This window comes from Scyliorhinus canicula, chromosome 8 (assembly GCF_902713615.1).
Source record: "Scyliorhinus canicula chromosome 8, sScyCan1.1, whole genome shotgun sequence".
Taxonomy (NCBI): domain Eukaryota; kingdom Metazoa; phylum Chordata; class Chondrichthyes; order Carcharhiniformes; family Scyliorhinidae; genus Scyliorhinus; species Scyliorhinus canicula.
In genome coordinates, this window is record NC_052153.1 from 153,806,410 (window position 1) to 153,830,782 (window position 24,373).

General features: G+C 51.7%; 1 long non-coding RNA gene across 1 annotated transcript in view; it reads right to left on the reverse strand.

The window, feature by feature from the left end:
• The window catches only part of LOC119970599, a 40,514-nt gene continuing 16,141 nt past the window's right edge, over window positions 1-24,373 (reverse strand). Inside the window, exons 3-4 of the long non-coding RNA XR_005461649.1 lie at window positions 6,997-7,170; window positions 1-86 (exon numbers count right to left, since the gene is read on the reverse strand). This is a non-coding gene — a long non-coding RNA (uncharacterized LOC119970599). The remainder of the gene's footprint in view (window positions 87-6,996; window positions 7,171-24,373) is intronic.

The window sequence follows — 24,373 nt, forward strand, 5'->3', positions numbered from 1 at the left end:
AAAGACCGCCTCAACCTCAGCTGTGGATCCTGGGCAGACACCTAGACGTCGTGTGAGGATGATGAAGAGTAGGAAACAGTAGGCACCTAGTGGGCACAAGTGAACATAGGCATGAGTTAAGATAGTTCACCACTGTAAATAGGCACTTGTAAATAAACATCACTTTGTTGACCAGCAGATCAGGCTCCCTGTCATTTCATGGTGCCACGCTCCACAAAACCGCAAGCACATGGGGCGGGCTGCTCTGTTCCCTGACGCCGATTTCATAATCATTAATCGGGCAGAGAATCCCTTTTTACGACCCAATCGGGTCGGCGCCTGTTTTCGGATGCTCCGCCCCCTCCAAACCAGCGTCATCAAGGAGCGCGCCACACACCGTTGGGACGGCCTCAGGACGTCACCTGAGGTTCCACCCCAGATGCTCCGCTCCGATGGGAAAGGTTGCTGAGGGCGCGGGAGATGTGTGATCTCAGCGGTCGGGAACCCGGCGTGGCGGCTGCGGACTGTGTCCAGCGTTGTCAACGTCGGGCTAGAGCCGTGCTGCTGGCCGAGGGTACTTCGGCGAGGGCTGAGGGGACTGGTGGGGGGTGGCTCGGGGGTGATGAGGTGTTGTCCAGAGGGCACTATCTGGCAGGTCAGGTCTGTGCCCGGCCGGTGCCCTGTTGTACGGCTGCAGGTCGTCGCCACGCACATGCGCGGCCACGGACCCGGCAATTCTCCAGGCATTTATATCGGGAAGGCCACGCATTTTACGTGGCGCGGCTGCTAGCCCCTCACCGGTCGGAGGATCGGTGCTGGGACCGCTCCAATTTTCCCCACGTAAAATGCCACGGATCCTCTGGACATAGCCGCAAAATTGGACAATCCAGCCCCTGGAGCTTTATCCCTGTGCAGTGTGAGAGTGGCAGCATTATGTCTCTCACACCTCCCACACTGATGACTTAGTAATGACCCTGCTGCAGGAAATCCCCCCTCTCACTCTGGCATCAACGTTCAGGCCTACCATTGCAGCCACTCTTCTTCAGGGATGAGGATGCCATGGGCTGATAAAGTGCAAAAAGCCTGACTCACACCGGAGATTAGTCGGAGTAACACACCAGGACCCCTAACCTCGAAAGAGGCTGTTGCAAATGAGAGATCATCCCACGTCTGTAAAACCCATGATAAGCCCATTCATTGGCAGGACACATTCAGTTCTCTGGAAGGCAGGAGTCAGGTGAGATGAGAGTGACTGCCATTGACATCAAGACAGAATTTGACCGAGTATGGCATCAAGGAGCCCTAGCTAAACTGGAGTCAATGGGAATCGGGGGAAAACTCTCTGCTGGTTGGAGTCATTCCTGCACAAAGGAAGATGGTTGTGGTGGTTGGAGATCAATCATCTCAGCTCCAGGACATCACTGAGGAAGGGAGGAGCATCACTCCGTCGTCAGTGCAAGTCATGATCTTGCCCCTGCAGAGTCTGGCCAATCGCTTTAGCACCCTGCCCATGGGATCAGGTACCATCATGAAAAACTACCACTGGCACACATGAATGCTGAGATTGCAGTCCCCCATGGTTGGAGATATCCTCACTCTTAGTCCTGCTGATCTCCAAACCTTGTTTTGGAGGTCACATCAGTGTATCCTGTGTGATGTAAACTCTTGATTGAGCATTGGGGTCCAATGCTTGGCACTCAAATCTGTGGCAGTTCTCTTTTTTTTTGCTTATCTCATTGGCACTGTTAAGTTGGCAATGGAGGTGAAACTACATTCCAATCAACTGAATGCCTCTTATGACAGATGAGGCACAACTGATTAGAGTGAAGCCTGCAATGAGCATGACAAGCACACATTTAGAGGGCACCCTCATTCTTCCATTTCACAGCCACACACATGTATTCCTGAGGGACAATCTTCCTGGATAAGTGTAATTGATATTCAGTGGAGCTCAACCCTTTGGAACTCAAGAGTTGTGCCTGAGTGTGGGGTTTTACACACCGTTCTGTTGTGCTTCCCCAAGTGAGAGGGCCTTCATTACTCATGAGGTGTTACCCATTCCTGAGAACCCTACTCTGCCAATTCAGACTGCCTTCTCATGGAACCACACCTAATACATCACAGTCACTCCCAGTGCTGACCCTCAGTATTCACCTGCTGCCACCTACTGTCCGACTCCCAGTAAGGACTGGCACTCCCTCAGCGGTGATTTGGCCAAAAGCCCAGAAAGGAGGACACAGGAAGTGATGCCTGTTTGCCAGACCCCAGATACCCCATAAAGCAAGGTGAGCCCCAAAGTGAATGGAAGGTAAGGCCAGCTAGCCACCCCTCCCCTCGAGAATGAGTGACTGATCCCCCAGCCCCGACCCTGAGTTGATCTTATTTGTGTCCCCCAAGTCCTCTCTGGTGTATCCTGAGCAGCGAGGAGCCTGGAGAACCATGGCTGCCTGAGCGGTCCCCTCTGATATTCCCCTCGGAGGTGAGGCCGCCAGGTTCATGCTTTTGTAGACCTGTGTAAATTAAGCTGGTGCGACATCATGCCGGCGTCTGGTGAATATTTCATGAGGGGTGAAGGTTTGGAGAGAGTGTTCGTTAATGGCAGAGAATGAGGTTCCAGGCAATGCCACGCAATTCACACTGCTCCACTGGTGGTGGTGATGGGCGAGAATCACATTTATCGATTTTCTCTGGATTTTGAGACTACACCATGTTCTCACAAATGGAGAGTGGATTCAATGCCTTGTTAGCTGCTGTGCAATACTCGGTTGCTGCTCCCATTTCTAACCATCCCCTAAAAATTCTCATCAAAGATGTGAGTGACTCTGCTGATTACTTCTTCGAATACCCTTGTATGAATTCCGCCTGAACCGGATATCTTGGGCTGAAATCCCCACCATCGGGGTGCTCCGTTTTGCCGGCAGCCTGGAGATTCCCTGACGACGTGGGGTTGCCGCACAAAGGGAAATCCCATCGACCAGCCGGTGAAACGGAGCATCCCGTCGGGATGCTGAACCAGAAATCTGGCGCGGCGGGATGGAGAATCCAACCCCTTGTCTTCTTTTAATTTGTAGATTTTATTCAGTGGTTCCTCTGTTTCCTTCCTCATCAAGAAATATAAGTTCCATGTTTTGGGGGGAAGAGGGATTGTGGGAGTGAAGAATGAAGAGTTTCCCGCATTCCCTTGTGTGAAAATTGAAGAGAAGAATATATTTACCATGTTTGCTGTTCCTTGGTCACATCAAATCCAGTAACATTTTCTGATACTTCAATGACATTTATGTTAGTAGCTGCTTGTTCTGAATGCATTTATAGATACGCTTAACATTTCTTTTACTATGGTCTTCTATTCTAACCACATTTTCTATTTCACTTTCTTTGCAAGAACTATATATTTCCGATACTCTTTGTTACCTCCACCACTGTAGGTGGGCACAGGTCATGTTTTATCTCAAAGACTAATGGAAGTATTTCAATGAAACTTGGTACACAAATAGGGTATGGCCCAACAAATAGGTGACCAGTTTTTGGTGAATCCAGATCCTAGAATTTTTTGAAGGATCCATTAACATTGGGAGATAGGGCAAATTGTATTTTCTTTTAAAATGTTGTGGATTGCATTATTTAAAATGTTGTTGATTGTCCTAGATGATTGGAGGATAGCCAATGGTGTCCCATTATTAAAGAAGGGTAGCAAGGATAACATGGGTAATTATAGGCCAATGAGCTTGACGTCAGTGATAGTGAAATTGTTGGAAAAGATTCTCAGAGATAGAGGACGGGATTCTCCGCCGACGGGATTCTCCGTTTTGCCGGCGCCCGGGGGTTTCCCAATGGCGTGGGGCTGCCCCACAATGGGAAACCCCATTGACTGGCCGGCGTAACGGAGAATCCCGACAGCGGGTCAGGGCAGAAATGTGGTGTGGCGAGGCGGAGAATCCAGCCCCTGATCTATGCACATTTGGAAGTGAATGGTCTTATTAGTGACAGACAACATGGTTTTGTACGAGGGAGGTTATGTCTCACTAATTTAACTGAGTTTTTTGAGGAGGTGACAAAAGTGATTGACGAGGGAAGGGCTGCTGATGTTGTCTCCATGGACTTTAGTAAAGCATTTGACGTGGTCCCTCATGCAGACTGGTGCAAAAGATTAAATCACATGGGGTCAGGGATGAACTAGCTAGATGGATTCGGAACTGGCTTGGCCATAGAAGACAAAGGGTAGCAGCAGTGGAAGGGTGTTTTTCTGAATGGACATTTGTAACTAGTGACATCCCTGTAACAGGGAGCATTACTGGGACCTCTTCTGTTTGTAATATGTATAAATGAATTGGAAGAAAACGTAGCAGGTCTGATTAGCAAGTTTGAAGATGATACCAAGATTGTAGGAGATGCGGATATTGATGAAGATTGTCAGAGAATACACCAGGATACCGTGGGCAGCACGTTAGCACAATGGTTAGCACAGCTGCTTCACAGCTCCATGATCCCAGATTCGATTCCCGGCTTGTCTGTGCGGAGTCTGCACGTTCTCCTCGTGTCTGCATGGGTTTCCTCCAGGTGCTCTGGTTTCCTTCCACAGTCTAAAGTCTAAAGATGTGCAGGTTAGGTGGATTGGCCACGTTAAATTGCCCTTAGTGTCCAAAAAGGTTGGGTGGGGTTGCTGGGTTACAGGGATAGGATGGAGGTGTGGGCTTGGGCAGGGTGCTCTTTCCAAGGGCCGGTACAGACTCGTTGGGCCGAATGGCCTCCTTCTGCATTGTAAATTCTATATAGATAGGCGGAGAAATGGCTGATGGAATTTAACCTGGTCAAATGCGAAGTGATGCATTTTGGCAGATCCAATTCAGGTGGGAGTTATACAATAAACGGCAGAACCATCAGGAGCATAGACACACAGCGAGATTTGGGCGTTCAGTTCCACAGATGCATAAAAGTGGCAGCACAGGTGGAAATGGCGGTAAAGAATGCATATAGCATGCTTGCCTTCATCGGACGGGACATCGAGTATAAAGGTTCGCGAATTATGTTGCAGTTATATAGAACATTGGTTAGGCCACATTTGGAATACCGTGTCCAATTCTGGTCACCACATTACCAGAAGGACGTGGAGGCTTTGAAGAGAGTACATAAGAACTAGGAACAGGAGTAGGCCATCTGGCCCCTCGAACCTGCTCCGCCATTCAATGAAATCATGGCTGATCTTTTGTGGACTCAGCTCCACTTTCCCTCCCAAACGCTATAACCCTTCATTCCTTTATTCTTCAAAAAACTATCTTTATCTTGAAAACATTTAATGAAGGAGCCTCAACTGCTTCACTGGGAAGGGAATTTCATAGATTCACAACCTTTTGGGTGAAGATGTTCCTCCTAAACCCAGTCCTAAATCTATTTCCCCTTATTTTGAGGCTATGTCCCCTAGTTCTGCTTTCACCCGCCAGTGGAAACAACCTGCCCGCATCTCTCCTATCTATTAATCTATAATTTTATATGTTTCCATAAGATCCCCCCGCATCCTTCTAAATTCCAATGAGTACAGTCTCAGTTTACTCAATCTCTCCTCGTAATCCAACCCCCTCAACTCTGGGATTAACCTAGTAAATCTCCTCTGCACAATTTCCAGCACCAGTATATATTTTCTCAGGTAAGGAGATAAAAACTGAACACCCAATACTCCAGGTGTGGCCTCACTAACACCTTATACAGTTGCAGCACAACCCCCCTCGTCTTAAGCCCCATCCCTCTAGCAATGAAGGACAAAACTCCATTCACCTTCTTAATCACCTGTTGCACCTGTAAACTAACTTTTTGAGACTCATGCACCAGGACACCCAGGTCCCTCTGCACAGCAGCATGTTTTAATACTTTATCATTTAAATAATAATCCCTTTTACTGTTATTCCTACCAAAATGGATAACCTCACATTTGTCAACATTGTATTCCATCTGCCAGACCCTAGCCCATTCACTTAACCTATCCAAATCCCTCTGCAGACTTCCGGTATCCTCTGCACTTTTTGCTTTACCACTCATCTTAGTGTCGTCTGCAAACTTGGATACATTGCCCTTGATCCCCAACTCCAAATCAACTATGTAAATTGTGAACAATTGTGGGCCCAACACTGATCCCTGAGGGACACCACTAGCTACTGATTGCCAACCAGAGAAACACCCATTAATCCCCACTCCTCGCTTTCTATTAATTAACTAATCCTTTATCCACTTTACCCTTAATGCCATGTAGCTTTATCTTATGCAGCAATCTTTTGTGTGGCATCTTGTCAAAAGTACATAAAAGGTTTACCAGGATGTTGCCTGATATGAAGGGTATTAGGTACGAGGAGTGATTCAATAAACTGGGATAGTTCTCGCAAAATAGACAGAGGATGAGGGACGACCTGATAGAAGTTTATAAAATGATGAGGGATATAGATAGTTGGAGGCTTTTTCCCAGGGCGTAAATGACAATTACAAGGGGGCACAAGTTCAAGTGAGGGTAGATAGGTTCAATGGAGATGTGCGGGGAAGTTTTTTACACATAGGGTGGTGGTGGCCTGGAATGCACTGCCAAGTGAAAGGGGTTGAGGCAGAAACGTTAGCGACCTTTAAGACGTATCTAGATACACACATGAACAGACGGGGCATAGAATGTTACAGGCAGTTGATCTAAATAGGACACTTGATCGGCGCAGGCTTGAAGGGCCGAAGGGCCTGTTCCTGTGCTTTTCTGTTCTTTGTTATTTGTTCTTTGTTTTAGAATGTTGTGGGTTGTCACAGCTGCCAAAATGTGAGCAGGGTTTTCAGAGCAGCTTGTTAGATGTGCATTGGCCTGAAAGCTCCTCTGTGGGATGGAAGCTTTTAATAAGAAATTTTGCCTTTCAGTTTTGTAGTTACAGAGCATCAAAGAGGCAGGTAAAAGTCTTGAGAAAGAGCTACATAATTGGAATAATGTTGCGTAAACACAGCATACTGGAGGTAGGAGCTCCACTCAGTGCTCTCTTCACTTGTTATCATAAGTACCTCATTGAAGTCCCTTCTCAGCTGTTTGTTTTCATGGAGCAAAAACCCATGTTTCCAATTGCTTCTCAAAACACAGGGCTCTGAAGCCAGGGGTCTGCCTTGTGTCTCTTCCCAGTGCTAAATCCAGTGTTTGAATATTTCCAAAAAATGGAAAGTACTACAAAAACCAGAAATCTGAAACACAAATAGAACGCAGTGTAAACATTCAGTGTGTTCGGCATCATCAGTTGAGTTAATAGGCAAGATAATATTTCAATTGTGCATTCTTTAACAACTTGTTTTATCATCATGTTATCTAGAGGGGATGGCAGGGAAGGCAGTGCAATGTTCCTCCTGCAGAATGTTTGAGGTGAGGGGCACCATCAGTGTCCCTGCTGATTTCATCTGAGGGAAGTGCACCTATCTCCAGCTCCTCAAAAACCGCATTAGGGAACTGGAGCTGGAGCTGGATGAACTTCGAATCATATGGGAGGCAGAGGTGGTCATAGATAGAAGCTTCAGGGATGTAGTTACTCCAAAGAATGAAGATAGATGGGTGACGGTGAGAGGGACTGGGAAGAAGCAGTCAGTACAGGGACCCCTGTGGTCGTTCCCCTTAGTAACAAGTATCCCGCTTTGGATACTGGTGGGGGGACGTCTTACCAGGGGTAAGCCATGGGGTACAGGTCTCTGACACAGAGTCTGTCCCTGTTGCTCAGAAGGGAATGGGGGAGAGGAGTAGAACATTAGTTATTGGGGAGTCCATAGTTAGGGGGACAGATAGGAGATTCTGTGGGAACGAGAGAGACTCGCGGTTGGTATGTTGCCTCCCAGGTGCCAGGGTCTGCGATGACTCGGATCGTGTTTTCGGGATCTTTCAGGGGGAGGGGCAGCAGGCCCAAGTCATGGTCCACATAGGCACCAACGACATAGGTAGGAAAAGGGATGGGGATGTAAGGCAGGAATTCAGGGAGCTAGGGTGGAATCTTAGAGCTAGAACAAACAGAGTTATTATCTCTGGGTTGTTACCCGTGCCACGTGCTAGCGAGACAAGGAATAGGGAGAGCGAGCAGTTGAACACGTGGCTACAGGGATGGAGCAGGAGGGAGGGATTCAGATACCTGGATGATTGGGGCTCATTCTGGGGTAGGTGGGACCTCTACAAACGGGATTGTCTACACCTGAACCAGAGGGGTACCAATATCCTGGGGGGGAAATTTGCTAATGCTCTTCGGGAGGGTTTAAACTAATTCAGCAGGAGGATGGGAACCTGAATTGTAGCTCCAGTATACAGGAGGTTAAGATTAGTGAGGTCATGAGTAAGGTTTCAAGGTCGCAGGAGTGTACCGGCAGGGAGGAAGGTGGTTTGAGTGTGTCTACTTCAATGCCAGGAGCATCCGGAATAAGGTGGGTGTACTTGCAGCATGGGTTGGTACCTGGGACTTCGATGTTGTGCCCATTTTGGAGACATGGATAGAGCAGGGACTGGAATGGTTGCTGAAGGTTCCAGGGTTTAGATGTTTCAGTAAGCTCAGGGAAGGTGGTAAAAGAGGGGGAGGGGTTGGCATTGTTAGTTAAGGACAGTATTACGGTGGCAGAAAGGACGCTTGATGAATACTCGTCTACTGAGGTAATATGGGTTGAAGTTAGAAACAGGAAAGGAGAGGTCACCCTGTTGAGAGCTTTCTATAGGCCTCCAAAAAGTTCCAGAGATGTAGAGGAAAGGATTGCAAAGATGATTCTGGATTGGAGCGAAAGTAACAGGGTAGTTGTTATGGGGGACTTTAACTTTCCAAATATTGACTGGAAACGCTATAGATGGGTCCGTTTTTGTCCAATGTGTGCAGGAGGGTTTCCTGACACAGTATGTAGATAGGCCAACAAGAGGCGAGGCCACATTGGATTTGGTACTGGGTAATGAACCAGGCCAAGTGTTAGATTTGGAGGTAGGTGAGCACTTTGGTGATAGTGACCACAATTCAGTTACGTTTACTTTAGTGGTGGAAAGGGATAGGTATATACCGCAGGGCAAGAGTTATAGCTGGGGGAAAGGCAATTATGATGCGATTAGGCAAGACTTAGGATGCATAGGCTAGGGAAGGAAACTGCAGGGGATGGGAACAATTGAAATGTGGAGCTTGTTCAAGGAACAGCTACTGCGTGTCCTTGATAAGTATGTACCTGTCAGACAGGGAGGAAGTGGTCAAGCAAGGGAACCGTGGTTTACCAAAGTAGTTGAATGTACTTGTCAAGGGAAGAAGGAGGCTTACGCAAAGATGAGACGTGATGGTTCAGTTAGGGCGCTTGAGAGTTACAAGTTAGCCAGGAAGGAACTAAAGAGAGAGCTAAGAAGAGCCAGGAGGGGATATGAGAAGTCTTTGGCAGGTAGGATCAAGGAAAACCCTAAAGCTTTCTATAGGTATGTCAGGAATAAAAGAATGACGAGGATAAGAGTAGGGCCAGTCAAGGACAGTAGTGGGAAGTTGTGCGTGGAGTCCGAGGAGATAGGAGAGGTGCTAAATGAATATTTTTCATCAGTATTCACACAGGAAAAAGACAATGTTGTCGAGGAGAATACTGAGATACAGGCTACTAGACTAGACGGGATTGAGGTTCTTAAGGAGGAGGTGTTAGCAATTCTGGAAAGTGTGAAAATAGATAAGCCCCCTGGGCTGGATGGGATTTATCCTCAGATTCTCTGGGAAGCTCGGGAGGAGATTGCAGAGCCTTTGACTTTGATCTTTATGTCATCATTGCCTACAAGAATAGTGCCAGAAGACTGGAGAATAGCAAATGTTGTCCCCTTGTTCAAGAAGTGGAGTAGAGACAACCTTGGTAACTATAGACCAGTGAGCCTTACTTCTGTTGTGGGCAAAGTCTTGGAAAGGATTATAAGAGATGAGATTTATAATCATCTAGTAAGGAATAATTTGATTAGGGATAGTCAACACGGTTTTGTGAAGGTAGGTCGTGCCTCACAAGCCTTATTGAGTTCTTTGAGAAGGTGACCAAACAGATGGTGAGGGTAAAGCAGTTGATGTGGTGTATATGGATTTCAGTAAAGCATTTGTTAAGGTTCCCCATGGTAGGCTATTACAGAAAGTACGGAGGCATGGGATTGAGGGTGATTTAGCGGTTTGGATCAGAAATTGGCTAGCTGTAAGAAGAAAGAGGGTGGTGGTTGATGGGAAGTGTTCAGCCTGGACCTCAGTTACTAGTGATGTTCCACAAGGATCTGTTTTGGGGCCACTGCTGTTTGTCATTTTTCTAAATGATCTGGAGGAGGGCGTAGATGGATGGGTGAGTAAATTTGTGGACACTAAAGTCGGCGGAGTTGTGGACAATGCGGACGGTTATTGCAGGTTAAAGAGGGACATAGATAAGCTGCAGAGCTGGGCTGAGAGGTGGCAAATGGAGTTTAATGCAGAAAAGTGTGAGGTGATTCATTTTGGAAGGAGTAACAGGACGACAGAGTACTGGGCTTATGGTAAGATTCTTGGTAGTGTGGATGAGCAGAGATCTCGGTGTCCATGTAAATAGATCCCTGAAAGTTGCCACCCAGGTTGATAGGGTTGTTAAGAAGACGTACGGTGTGTGAGCTTTTGTTGGTAGAGGGATTTAGTTTCGGAACCATGAGATCATGCTGCAGTTCTACAAAACTCTGGTGCGGCCGCCTTTGAGTATTGCGTGCAGTTCTGGTCGCCGCATTATAGGAAGGATGTGGAAGCATTGGAAAGGGTGCAGAGGAGATTTGCCAGGCTGTTGCCTGGTATGAAGGTAAGATCTTATGAGGAAAGGCTGAGGGACTTGAGGCTGTTTTCGTTAAGAGAAGAAGGTTGACTTAATAGAGGCATACAAGATGATCAGAGGATTAGAGGAGTTGGATTAGAGGACTCCATGTGTTACCAACACTGAGGGAACAGGAGATTGACAAGACGCGCGTTCAATCATAGGAGTAACGTGATATCGAATTCCGAGCTGGGTACAATAGCAGCAATTTCATTAAAGCCTCTATTACAAACATGTCAGAAATGCAGTCTATTTTAGGGGCTGGTTTAGCCCACTCGGCTAAATCGCTGGCTTTTAAAGCAGACCAAGCAGGTCAGCAGTACGGTTCAATTCCCGTACCAGCCTCCCCGGACAGGCGCTGGAATGTGGCGACTAGGGGCTTTTCACAGTAACTTTGTTGAAGTCTACTCGTGACAATAAGCGATTTTCATTTCATTTCAGTTATTGACTTACCCCCGACAACAATTAAGCAAAACAAGAGTTAATTCTTCACCACATGCATTGGGGGCAGCAGGGTAGCATGGTGGTTAGCATAAATGCTTCACAGCTCCAGGGTCCCAGGTTCGATTCCCGGCTGGGCCACTGTCTGTGTGGAGTCTGCACGTCCTCCCCCTGTGTGCGTGGGTTTCCTCCGGGTGCTCCGGTTTCCTCCCACAGTCCAAAGATGTGCGGGTTAGGTGGATTGGCCATGTTAAATTGCCCGTAGTGTCCTAATAAAAGTAAGGTTAAGGGGGGGTTGTTGGGTTATGGGTATAGGGTGGATACGTGGGTTTGAGTAGGGTGATCATGGCTCGGCAGAACATTGAGGGCCGAAGGGCCTGTTCTGTGCTGTACTGTTCTATGTTGTATGTTCTAGATAGGGTGGACAGTGAGAACCTTTTTCCTCGGATGGTGATGGCTAGCACGAGGGGACATAGCTTTAAATTGAGGGTAGATAGATATAGGACAGATGTCAGAGGTCAGTTCGTAACTCTGAGAGTAGTAAGAGAATGGAATGCCCTGCCTGCAACAGTAGTTGCCAACTGCCAGTTGCCAGACTCGCCAACATTAAGGGCATTTAAATGGTCATTGGACAAACATATGGATGATAATGGAATAGTGTAGATGGGCTTTAGATTGGTTTCACAGGTCGGCGCAACATTGAGGGCCAAAAGGCCTGCACTGCGCTGTAATGTTCTGTGTTCTAACTTCATGTTTCCCGTGTTTAATGACCAGAACTGGACAAGTCACCATTTAAGCATGACCTCCCATTAAATTGTTCTTATCTATTTTAGCAATGCATTCATACATTCTATTTGCATCATTGATTGTTGCTTTGCAGCATTTGGACAGGTTAACACTGATTTTCCTTCACCAGTGTAGTATCGGGGAAACTTGGACAGAGTACACTCAAAGTGTGCTGATCCTCAACAATCAAACCTTCTCTCAAGCCAAATTGAAATAATGCAGGACCATGTTAGATATGGAATAAAAGGACGGTTACAACATGGATACAAAATTGGCAGAATGTCAGGAAACAGAGTAGTGGTTAATGGATGTTTTTCAAACTGGAGGAAGGTCTGTAGTGGAGTTCCCCAGGGTTCATTGTTGGGACTCTTACTTTTCCTGACATGTATATGTATATATAAATCACCTAGACCTTGGTGCAGGGCACAAGTTAAACGTTTGTGGATGATGTGAAACTTGAAAACATTGCGAAGTGTGAAGAGGATAGTATAGAAATTGAAAAGGACATAGACAAGTTGGTGGAATGGGCGGATAGGTGGTGGACCGAGCTAGCCAGGTCCTAAAGGATATAGCTGCTAGGCTGGGACTGCAACAGGTGGTGAGGAAACCAACAAGAGGGAAAAACATTCTTAACCTCAGCCTCACCAATCTGCCTTCTGCAGATGCATCTGTCCATGATAGCATCGGTAGAAGTGACCACCACACAGTCCCTGTGGAGACAAAGTTGTGTCTTCACATTGAGAATACCCTCCAATGTGTTGTGTGACATTATCACGTAACTAAATGGGATAGACTTTGAACAGATCTAGCAACTCAAGACTGGGCATCCATGAGGCGCTGTGGGCTATCAGCAGCAGCAGAATTGAATTCAACCACAATCTACAATCTCATGGCCCGGCATATCCCCCACTCTACCATTATCACCAAGCCAAGAGATCAACTCTGGTTCAATGAAGAGTGCATGCCAGGAACAACACCAAGTATAATGAAAAATGAGGTGTCAACCTGAAGCTATAACACAGGACTATCTATGTGTGTGCCAAACAGCTTAAGCAGCAAGTAATAGACAGAGCTAAGCAATTCCACAATGAACACATCAGATCTAAGCTCAACAGTCCTGTCACATCTAGTGATGAATGGTAGTGGACAATTAAACAACTCACTAGAGGAGGATGTTCCACAAATATCCCCATCCTCACTGATGGAGGACCCCAGAACATAATGTGCTGCTTGAAGTCATACCTGGCAAAAAGGAAAATGGTTGTGGTGGTTGGAGGTCAATCACCTCAGCTCGAGGACATCACTGCAGGAGTTCCTCAGGGTAGTGTCCTCGGCCCAACCATTTTCAACTGCTCCATCAGTGACTTTCCTTCCATCATAAGGTCAGAAGTGGGGATGTTCGGAGATTACTGCACAATGTTCGCTACTCCTCAGATAATGAAGCAGTCCGTGTATCAATGCAGCAAGACCTGGACAATATCCAGGCTTGGGCTGACAAGTGGAAAGTTACATTTGCACCACTTAAGTGCCAGGCAATGACTATCTCCTACAAAGGAGGATCTAACCATCTTCCCTTGACATTCAATGGCATTACCCTTGTTGAATCCCCCACAATCAACATCCTGGGGTTTACCATTGATCAGAAACTGAACTGGACTAGCCATATTTTTTTTTTTTATAAATTTAGATTAGCCAATTATTTTTTCTAATTAAGGGGCAATTTAGCATGGCCAATCCACCTACTCTGCACATTTTTGGGTTGTGGGGGCGAAACCCACGCAGACACGGGGAGAATATGCAAACTCCACACGGACAGTGACCCAGAGCCGGGATCGAACCTGGGACCTCAGCGCCGTGAGGCGGTTATGCTAACCACTAGGCCACCGTGCTGCCCTCGGACTAGCCATATTAATACTGTGGCTACCAGGGCAGGTCAAAGGCTCGGTGTTATGGCGAGTAATTTACCTCTTGACCCTCCAAAGCCTGTCCACCATGTACAAGGCATAAGTCAGGAGTGTAATGGAATAATCTCACTTGCTTGGATGAGTACAGCACCAACAACACTCAAGAAGCTCGACACGACTTCCGGTGGCGGCAATGCAGAGCTAAGCTGCATGTTCGGCAGCTCCCGCTAATAATGGACTTTGGGGCTCTTTTCAGGGCCCCCAACGGAACTTCGTCGACGAATCCTGACGTGGGAAGGGGTCTGGAATAGATCCCTAAGGTCCTATGGTCCGGACCAGGAGTGGGATAAGAAGAAAAACAGTGGAAGCGCCCCTGGAAAAGAGGGGGAAGAGAAACAAAATGGTGGCCGGTGGAGCCCTCGAGGAGCTGAGGCAGTGGGCGCAGGAGCAGCAGGAGACTTTGCTGCGCTGCTTCCAGGAGCTTAATGTGGAGCTGCTGGAGTCGCTGAAGGCTACCACCAGAGAGCTGATGGAGACTCAGACAGCCCAGGGGGCCGCGATCCGGGGGCTGCAGCAGCAGGCCTCCGAAAGGGAGGATGAGGCCGTAGCTGTCGCGGGGAAGGTGGAGATGCACGAGGTGCTCCATAAAAGGTGGCAGGAGCGGTACGAGGAGCTGGACAACCGGTCGAGGCGGAAGAATGTGCGGATCCTGGGCCTCACGGAGGGGCTGGAGGGATCAGACCTGGCGGCCTATGTGGTCGTTATGCTGAACTCGTTGATGGGCGCTGGGTCCTTCCAGGGGCCCCTGGAGTTGGAGGGGGCCCACAGAATTCTGGCTAGGAGGCCCAAGCCGAATGAGCTGCCGTGGGCGGTGTTGGTGCGGTTTCACCGGTTCGTTGACCGGGAGTGCGTGCTCTGGTGGGCCAAGAAGGAAAGGAGCAGCAAGTGGGAGAACACGGAGCTGTGGACCTTCCAGGACTGGAGTGCGGAGGTGGCTAAGCGGAGGGCCGGGTTCAACCGGACGAAGGCGGTGCTCCACAGACGGAGGGTGTAGTTTGGCATGTTGCAGCCGGCGCGTCTGTGGGTCACCTACAAGGACCGGCACCATTATTTTGAGTCCCCGGAGGAGGCGTGGGCCTTTGTGCAGGCCGAGAAATTGGGCTCAAACTGAGGGTCCAAGATGAGGGATTTTGTATGATAATGTAGTTGTGTTTGATTTTTGCTCTGGAGGCGGGGGGGGGGGGGGGGGGGGGGGGGTTCTCTGTTTAATGCAAGATGTGGGTTGGCTTTAGGGTGGGTAGGGTGATGCCGTTATGTCTTTTTGTATGGGTCTGGTTGATGGGTTCGGGCAGGGAGGTAAACTGGGAGTGCGGGGAGCTGGTGGTGGGGACTGTCAATGGGAGTTGCCCGAGAGGAGGCGGGGTTGGGCAGGGTGAAAGCGCGGGTTTTCTCTGGTTTCCCGCGCCGTGGGATGATGGGGGCGGAGTCGGGGCTGCGAAGCGCGGGCCGTTGCTGGCTGTTATTGTCCCGCGCAAGAGCGGGGGGGGGGGCGGGGAGGAGAGCCTGCTGATGGGCACGAAGGAGGAGGAGTAGTCCCATGTGGGGAGGAGTCGGAGGTATGGCGGGAGTCGCCGGGGTCAGCAGAAGTTAGCTGGCTCACGGGAGTGCTATGAAGGGACGGGCGCGGCTAGGAGGGGTCCTAGCCTGTGGGGGGTACCGGGTTGCTGCTGAAATGGCCAGGAGGGAGCTGGAGGATGCAGGGGGGAGGGGAGAGAGAGTTGCCGCCGTGGGGAACTGGCCGAGCGGGGGACGCTGGCCAGTGGTGGGCAGTGGATGGGTTATGGCTAATCGGCAGGGGAGGGGGGCAGGGAGCCCTCTGATCCGGCTGATAACCTGGAATGTGAGGGGGCTGAATGGGCCGGTCAAACGGGCCCGGGTGTTTGCGCACTTGAAGGGGCTGAAGGCGGATGTGGCCATGCTCCAAGAGACACACCTGAAAGTGGCGGACCAGGTTCGGCTGAGGAAGGGATGGGTGGGCCAAGTAATTCATTCAGGGCTGGATGAGAAGAATCGGGGGGGTGGCGATCCTGGTGGGAAAGAGGGTGTATTTTGAGGCGTTAAATGTGGTGGCTGACAGTATGGCGTCTACATTTAGCAGCGAGATCGGCCTATATGACCCACACTGCAGAGGGTCCTTGTCCCGCTTCAGGATCAAGGAAATCAGAGCCCGTGACACAGTTGGGGGCAAAGCCCCCCCCCCCCCCCCTTGCCTCGTTAAAGGTCCGGACCAACAGGGGGCCCAACAGGTCCACATACCTTTTATAAAATTCGGCCGGAAACCCATCCGGCCCCCCGTGGTGTGATGGTGCACAGGGAGCGGGTGGTGTTGGTGAATGTTTACGCCCCAAATTGGGACAATGCGGGGTTTATGCGGCGCATGTTGGGCCGCATTCCGGACCTGGAGGTGGGGAACCTGATCATCGGCGGGGACTTCAACACGATGCTGGATCCCCCATTGGATCGATCCAAGTCCCGGACGGGTAGGAGGCCAGCGGTGGCTAAGGTGTTGAGGGGATTTATGGATCAGATGGGAGGGGTGGATCCCTGGAGGTTTGCGAGGCCAAGGGGCAGGGCACGTTTTTCTCCCACGTGCATAAGGCCTATTCGAGGATTGATTTTTTTTTGTCCTGAGCAGGGGGCTGGTTTCGAGGGTGGAGGATGTTGAATACTCTGCCATTGCCATTTCGGATCATGCCCCGCACTGGGTGGACCTCAGGCTGGGGGAGGAGAGGGACCAACACCCGCTCTGGCGCTTGGAGGTGGGGCTACTGGCAGATGAGGAGGTGGCCGGGAGGGTTCGGGGGTGTATTGAGAGGTACCTTGAGGCCAACGATAACGGGGAGGTCCGAGTGGGGACGGTCTGGGAGGCATTGAAGACGGTGATTAGAGGGGAGTTGATCTCCATCCGAACCCATAGGGAGAGGGGAGAGCAGAGGGAGAGGGAGAGACTGATAGGGGAGATGATGAGGGTGGATAGGAGATATGCGGAGGGATTGCTGGGGGAGAGGCGTAGCCTTCAGGCCTGATTTGACCTATTGACTACCAGAAAGGTGGAAGCTCAGTGGAGGAAAGCACAGGGAGTGGTGTATGAATATGGGGAGAAGGCGAACAGGATGCTGGCACACCAGCTCCAAAAGCGGGACGCGGCCAGGGAGATTGGGGGAGTGACGGATAGAGTTGGAAAGGTGGTGCGGAGGGGGGGGGGGGGGGGGGGGGGGTGTAGACGTTAATGGGGTCTTTAGGGACTTTTATGGGGAACTGTACCGGTCTGAACCCCCGGTGGAGTGGGTTGGGATGGGGCACTTCTTGGTCAAACTGCGGTTTCCGAGGGTGGAGGAGGGGCAGGTGGAGGGACTGGGGGCGCCGATTGAGCTGGAGGAGCTGGTTAAAGGGATAGAGAGCATGCAGTTGGGGAAGGCGCCGGGGCCGGATGGGTTTCCGGCCAAATTTTATAAAAGGTATGCGGACCTGTTGGGCCCCCTGTTGGTCCGGACCTTTAATGAGGCAAGGGAGGGGGGGTTTTTGCCCCCAACTATGTCACGGGCGCTGATTTCCTTGATCCTGAAGCGGGACAAGCACCCTCTGCAGTGTGGGTCATATAGGCCAATCTCGTTGCTAAATGTAGACGCCAAGCTGCTGGCAAAGATCTTAGCCACAAGAATAGAGGATTGTGTGCCGGAGGTCATTCACGAGGACCAGACGGGGTTTGTGAAGGGAAGGCAGTTGAATACAAACGTACGAAGGCTCCTCAACGTTATTATGATGCCGGCTGTTAAAGGGGAGGCGGAGATAGTGGTGGCATTAGATGCGGAGAAGGCATTTGATAGAGTTGAGTGGGGGTATCTGTGGGAGGTGTTGGAAAGGTTTGAGTTTGGGGAGGGGTTTGTTCGTTGGGTGAGGTTGCTCTATGAGGCCCCAATGGCGAGTGTAGCCACGAATAGGAGGAGGTTGGAGTACTTTCGGTTGTACCGGAGGACGAGACAGGGGTGTCCCCTGTCCCCCTTGCTCTTTGCGTTGGCAATTGAGCCCCTGGCCATGGCGTTGAGGGAGTCAGGGAACTGGAGGGGCCTGGTGCGGGGTGGGGAGGAGCATCGAGTGTCGCTTTATGCGGACGACCTGTTGCTGTATGTGGCGGACCTGGTGGGGGGGATGCCGGAGGTGATGAGGATTCTTAGTGAATTTGGGGGCTTCTCTGGGTATAAGCTGAACCTGGGCAAAAGCGAGTTGTTCGTGGTGCACCCGGGGGATCAGGAGGAGGGGATTGGTAGGCTCCCACTGAAGCAGGCAGGGAAGAGCTTCAGGTGCCTAGGAGTCCAGGTGGCTGGGAGCTGGGGGGCCCTGCACAAGCTCAACCTCACAAGGTTGGTGGAGCAGATGGAGGAGGAGTTCAAGAGGTGGGATATGTTACCTCTGTCGCTGGCGGGGAGGGTGCAGTCCGTTAAGATGACGGTGCTCCCGAGGTTTTTGTTCCTGTTCCAGTGCCTCCCCATCCTTATCCCGAAGGCCTTTTTTAGGAAGGTCAACAGGAGTATTATGGCATTTGTGTGGGCGTATGAGACTCCGAGGGTGAGAAGAGTGTTCTTGGAATGGGGCAGGGATAGGGGGGCTGGCGCTGCCCAACCTATGTGGGTACTATTGGGCTGCCAATGCAGCGATGGTGCGTAAGCGGGTAATGGACGGGGAAGAGGCAGCATGGAAGAGGATGGAGGTGGCGTCCTGTGTGGGCACGAGCCTGGAGGCGCTGGTAACGGCGCCGTTGCCGCTCCCTCCAATGAGGTATACCATGAGCCCGGTGGTGGCGGCTACCCTCAAAATTTGGGGGCAATGGAGACGGCATAGGGGAGAAGTGGGGGGCTCGATGGAGGCCCCGATACGGGGGAACCATCGGTTTGTTCCAGGGAGCTTTGATGGCGGATTTCTGGGCTGGCACAGGGTAGGGGTTAGGAGCTTGAGGGACCTGTTAGTGGAGGTGAGGTTCGCGAGCTTGGGGGAGTTAGAGGAGAAGTTTGGGCTCCCCCCGGGGAACATGTTTCGGTACATGCAGGTGAGGGCGTTTGCCAGGCGGCAGGTGGAGGGGTTCACCTTGTTGCCCCCACGTGGGGTACGGGATAGGGTGCTCTCGGGGGTGTGGGTTGCAGGAGGGAGGATTTCGGACATATACCGGGTAATGCAGGAGGTAGATGAGGCCTCGGTGAGGAACTGAAGGGTAAATGGGAAGAGGAGCTGGGTGAGGAGACTGAGGAGGGGACGTGGGCGGATGCCCTGGAGAGAGTGACTTCCTCCTCTTCCTGTGCGAAGCTTATCCTCATACAGTTCAAGGTGCTGCATAGGGCCCACATGACTGGGACGAGGATGAGTAGGTTTTTCGGGGGCGAAGACAGGTGTGCTAGGTGCTCGGGGAGCCCAGTGAACCACAGCCATATGTTTTGGGCGTGCCCAGCGCTGGGGGAGTTTTGGAATGGGGTAACAAGGACGGTGTCGAGGGTGGTGGGATCCAGGGTCAAGCCAGGCTGGGGACTCGCAATTTTTGGTGTTGCAGTGGAGCCGGGAGTGCAGGAGGCGAAAGAGGCCGGTGTTCTGGCCTTTGTGTCCCTAGTAGCCCGGCGGAGTATCTTACTTCAATGGAAGGATGCGAGGCCCCCAAGCGTGGAGGCCTGGATCAATGATATGGCGGGGTTTATCAAATTGGAGAAGGTGAAATTTGCCCTGAGGGGATCAGTACAGGGGTTATTTAGGCGGTGGCAGCCTTTCCTGGACTTCCTGGCGGAACGGTAGGGAAATAGGCCGACAGCAGCAGCAACGGGGGGGGGGGGGGGGGGGGGGGGGGGGGGGGGGGGGGTGGGGGGGGGGGGGGTGTTTGGTTTGGTGGGAGGGAGAACTGTGTACATGGGTTTGTTGGATGTGGCGGGTGTTATCTCTTTCCTTTTTGTTGTTTGCTTTTTTTTGTTTTTGTAGTTGCTTTTGTAGTTGGGTGGGTGTTGTTCTTGGGTTTCTACATGGCTGTTTTGTTAATATTGTTTTGTTGTTTATATTTTTTGAAAATCTTAAGAAAAGTTATTTTTAAAAAAAAAGAAGCTCGACACCATCCAGGACAAAGCAGCCCACTTGATTGCTACGCCTTCCAATCATTTAAACCCTCCACCATTGACAAACTGCGGCAGCTATGTGTCCTATCTACAAGATGCACTGCAGTAACTCGACAAGGTTCCTTCGACAGTGTGGTGGTATGGATATGAGCACTGCCATTGGCTTCCCATTGGCTCTGACTGGTCATGTGCCTCTCGTCCGATTGGTTGGGACTAGTCATGTGACTGCTCTCCAATTGGTCGAGAGGCAAGTAGGCCCTGCCTCTGAGGTGGGGTATAAGTACCCAGAGTTCCCGGCGGTCGGCCATTCTCTGTAGTCGACCACCGGGCTAACAACTAGCTGATTAAAGCCACAGTTCGGTTCCTAATTGTGTCTTGAGTCAAATTGATGGTACATCAATTTAATCAGCTAGAATTTTGGAATGGAGCTTCGCATCAAGCCTGACAGCCACTGCACCAGCCCACATGCTGCAAATGCGTCTGCAATCTTTAAACACTGGCAGGCGTATTTTAATAGCTACCTGACGACTGCAGCCGGCAAGCCCACCAAGGAGCAGAAACTCCACATCCTCCACTCATGCGTGGGCACATCGGTCTACGCAATGATCGAGGACGAAGGCGACTTTGATGCGGCCATGGAGATTCGCAAAGGACACTTTCTCCGGCCGGTCAACGAAGTATACGCACGGCATCTCCTGACGACTAGACAACAGTTCCCTGGTGAGTCCCTCGACGAGTTTTACCAGGCCCTCGCAGCTCTAGGGAGAACGTGCGCATGTCTCCAAGTTTCGGCGACTGAGCACATGGAACTTCCAATCAGAGAAGCTTACGTTGCTGGCATGCAGTCTCCTTCTATCCGCAAATGATTGCTGGAGAAAAACGCCCTCAGCCTAGCTGAGGCACGGACTCTTGCAACCTCCCTGGAGGTTGCTGACCTGAACGCCCGCGCATACGCCCCCGGCCGCGCAGCAAACCCCTGGACTTCATGGCACGCGCCACCCCCGTCCTCCGTGGACCCCGACCCCCCCCCAAGCCTGTGCTGCGGGTCACTCCGACAAACTAGCGGGGCCCCGTTGCTATTTCTGTGGCCTCTCAAAGCACCCCCGCCTGCGCTGCCCAGCCCGCTCCGCTCTGTGTAAGAGCTGCGGGAAGAAGGGCCACTACGCGGTGGTCTGCCAAACCAAGTCGGTCGCTGCTGTCCCACGCAGTGACCGCGGATCCCCCCCCCCCCGGCCCCCCCAGGGCCCCACGCCGCGCACCAACCTCTCCGGCCCAGCCCCCGCAACGGCCCTATGGTCCTCCCGACCCGCGCTCCCAGCTGCCCCGACCGGCCCGCAGACGCCGCTGACACTGCCCCCAGCCGCCACGAGGCTCCCACGGGTGCTGCCATCTTGAGGCCCCGGCTCCACGTGCGGGTCCTGGGTGCCGCCATGTTGGGACCCCGACTCCACGTGCGGGTCCTGGGCGCCACCATCTTGGGCCAACATGGAAGGCCCTGCAAGCGATTATTCTGCCACTGAGGAGGATCTGGAACTCTCACCACGACTGGCTTCCATCAGACTCGACAAGTCGCAACCACGCACGCTCGCCAAGACTACAACAACGGTTCAGCTCAATGGACACAAAACGAGGTGCCTGCTGGACTCCGGGAGCACGGAAAGTTTCGTCCACCCCGACACGGTAAGACGTTGCGCACTCCCCATCCACCCAGTTAAACATAAAATTGAATTGGCCTCAGGTTCGCACTCCATCCAAATCACCGGGTGCTGCATAGCGGACCTCACAGTCCAGGGGAGGGTTTTCAAAAACTTCAAACTCCTCGTTCTCCCCCGTCTATGCGCTCCGGCACTCTTGGGCCTGGACTTCCAGTGCAACCTGCAGAGCTTGACCTTTCAATTCGGCGGCCTTATTCCTCCTCTTACTGTTTGCAGCCTTGCGTTCCTCAAAGTGGACCCCCCTTCCTTGTTTGCTGATCTCACCCCAAATTGTAAACCTGTCGCCACTCGGAGCAGACGTTACAATGCCCAGGACCGGACCTTCATCGGGTCCGAGGTCCAGAGGCTCCTTAAGGAAGGAGTTATCGAGGTCAGCAACAGTCCCTGGCGAGCCCAAGTGCTGGTAGTTCGAACTGGCGAGAAAAAACGGATGGTCATCGATTACAGTCAGAGAACAGGTTTACGCAGCTGGACGCGTATCCTCTCCCCTGTATTTCCGACCTGGTTAACAGGATCGCGAAATACAAAGTCTTCTCCACGGTGGACCTTAAGTCCGCCTACCACCAGCTCCCCATCGCGCGAGTGAACGCAAGTACACCGCGTTTGAGGCAGATGGGCGCCTCTACCACTTCCTCAGGGTTCCATTCGGTGTCACAAATGGAGTCTCGGTCTTCCAATAGGAGATGGACCGAATGGTTGACAAGCACGGTTTACGGGCCACCTTCCCGTATCTCGATAACGTCACCATCTGCGGCCACGACCAGCAGGACCACGACATCAACCTCCAAAAATTCCTTAGAACCGCAAAACTCCTTAATTTAACTTACAATAAGGAGAAGTGCGTGTTTAGCACCGACCGTCTAGCCATCCTCGGCTATGTAGTGCGTAACGGAGTGATAGGCCCCGATCCTGAACGCATGCGCCCCCTGATGGAACTCCCCCTCCCCAACTCCCTCAAATCCCTCAAACGCTGCCTGGGCTTCTTCTCATATTACGCCCAGTGGGTCCCCAATTACGCCGATAAAGCCCGCCCCCTCATCCAGTCCACCTCCTTTCCCCTGTCGATGGAGGCCTGCCAGGCCTTTAGCCGCATCAAAGCGGATATCGCAAAGGCCACGATGCGCGCTATCGACGAGTCCCTCCCATTCCAGGTCGAGAGCGACGCGTCTGACGTAGCTCTGGCGGCCACCCTGAACCAAGCGGGCAGACCCGTGGCCTTCTTTTCACGAACCCTCCACGCTTCCGAAATCCGCCATTCCTCAGTGGAAAAGGAAGCACAGGCCATAGTCGAAGCTGTGCGATATTGGAGGCACTATCTGGCCAGCAGGAGGTTTACCCTCCTCACAGACCAACGGTCAGTAGCTTTCATGTTCGACAATGCACAGAGGGGCAAGATCAAGAACAACAAGATCTTGCGGTGGCGGATTGAGTTGTCCACGTCCAACTACGATATCTTGTATCGTCCTGGGAAGCTCAACGAGCCTTTCGATGCCCTATCCCGCGGTACCTGCGCCAGCGCTCAGATTGACCGCCTGTGCTCCCTACACATGGACCTCTGCCATCCAGGGGTCACCCGTTTCTACCATTTTATTAAGACCCGTAACCTGCCCTTCTCCATCAAAGAGGTCAGGACCGTCACTAGGGACTGCCACGTCTGCGCCGAGTGCAAACCACACTTCTACCACCCCGAACGAGCGCATCTGATCAAGGCTTCCCGCCCCTTTGAAAGTCTCAGTATAGACTTCAAGGGTCCCCTCCCCTCCAACAACCGTAACACTTATTTCTTGAGTGTTATTGACGAATACTCTCGCTTCCCTTTCGCCATTCCCCGTCCCGACATGACCACAACAACCGTCATAAAGGCCCTCCTATCCATCTTCTCCCTGTTCGGTTACCCCGCGTACATCCACAGCGACCGGGGTCCTCTTTTATGAGTGACGAACTGCGTCAGTTCCTGCTCAGCAGGGGCATAGCCTCTAGCAGGACGACCAGTTATAACCCCTGGGGTAACGGTCTGGTCGAGCGGGAGAATGGCACCATTTGGAAGACCATTCTGCTGGCCCTACGGTCCAGAGATCTCCCTATTCCCCGTTGGCAAGATGTCATTCCCGACGCCCTGCATTCAATCCAGTCTCTGCTCTGTACTACCACTAATCAAACACCTCATGAACATCTTCTTGTTTTCCCCAGGAAGTCGTCCTCAGGGTCTCCTCTCCCGACCTGGCTGGCCACCCCCGGGCCCATCTTGCACTGGAAGCATGTGCGGGTGCACAAGTCCGACCCGTTAGTTGAGCGAGTCCAGTTACTCCACGCCAACCCGCAATATGCGGACGTGGAGTATCACGACGGTCGGCAGGATACTGTCTCGCTTCGGGTCCTGGCACCCGCCGGCATGCGGCCTTCTCCCCCTACGTGAACACCCCCCCCCCCAACCCCAATTCCCCCCAGCGCCCCCCGCGCCCCCACGACCCAGCGCACATGCCCCCTCTCCCCCGATTACAGCGTCTCCACCACCGGCCCGGGGACGGAGTCACATCTACGACCAACGCTCCCGGAGGCAAGGACGACCATCGGCCTGACGTCACCGGCTCCACTGCGACGGTCCTCCAGAACACCA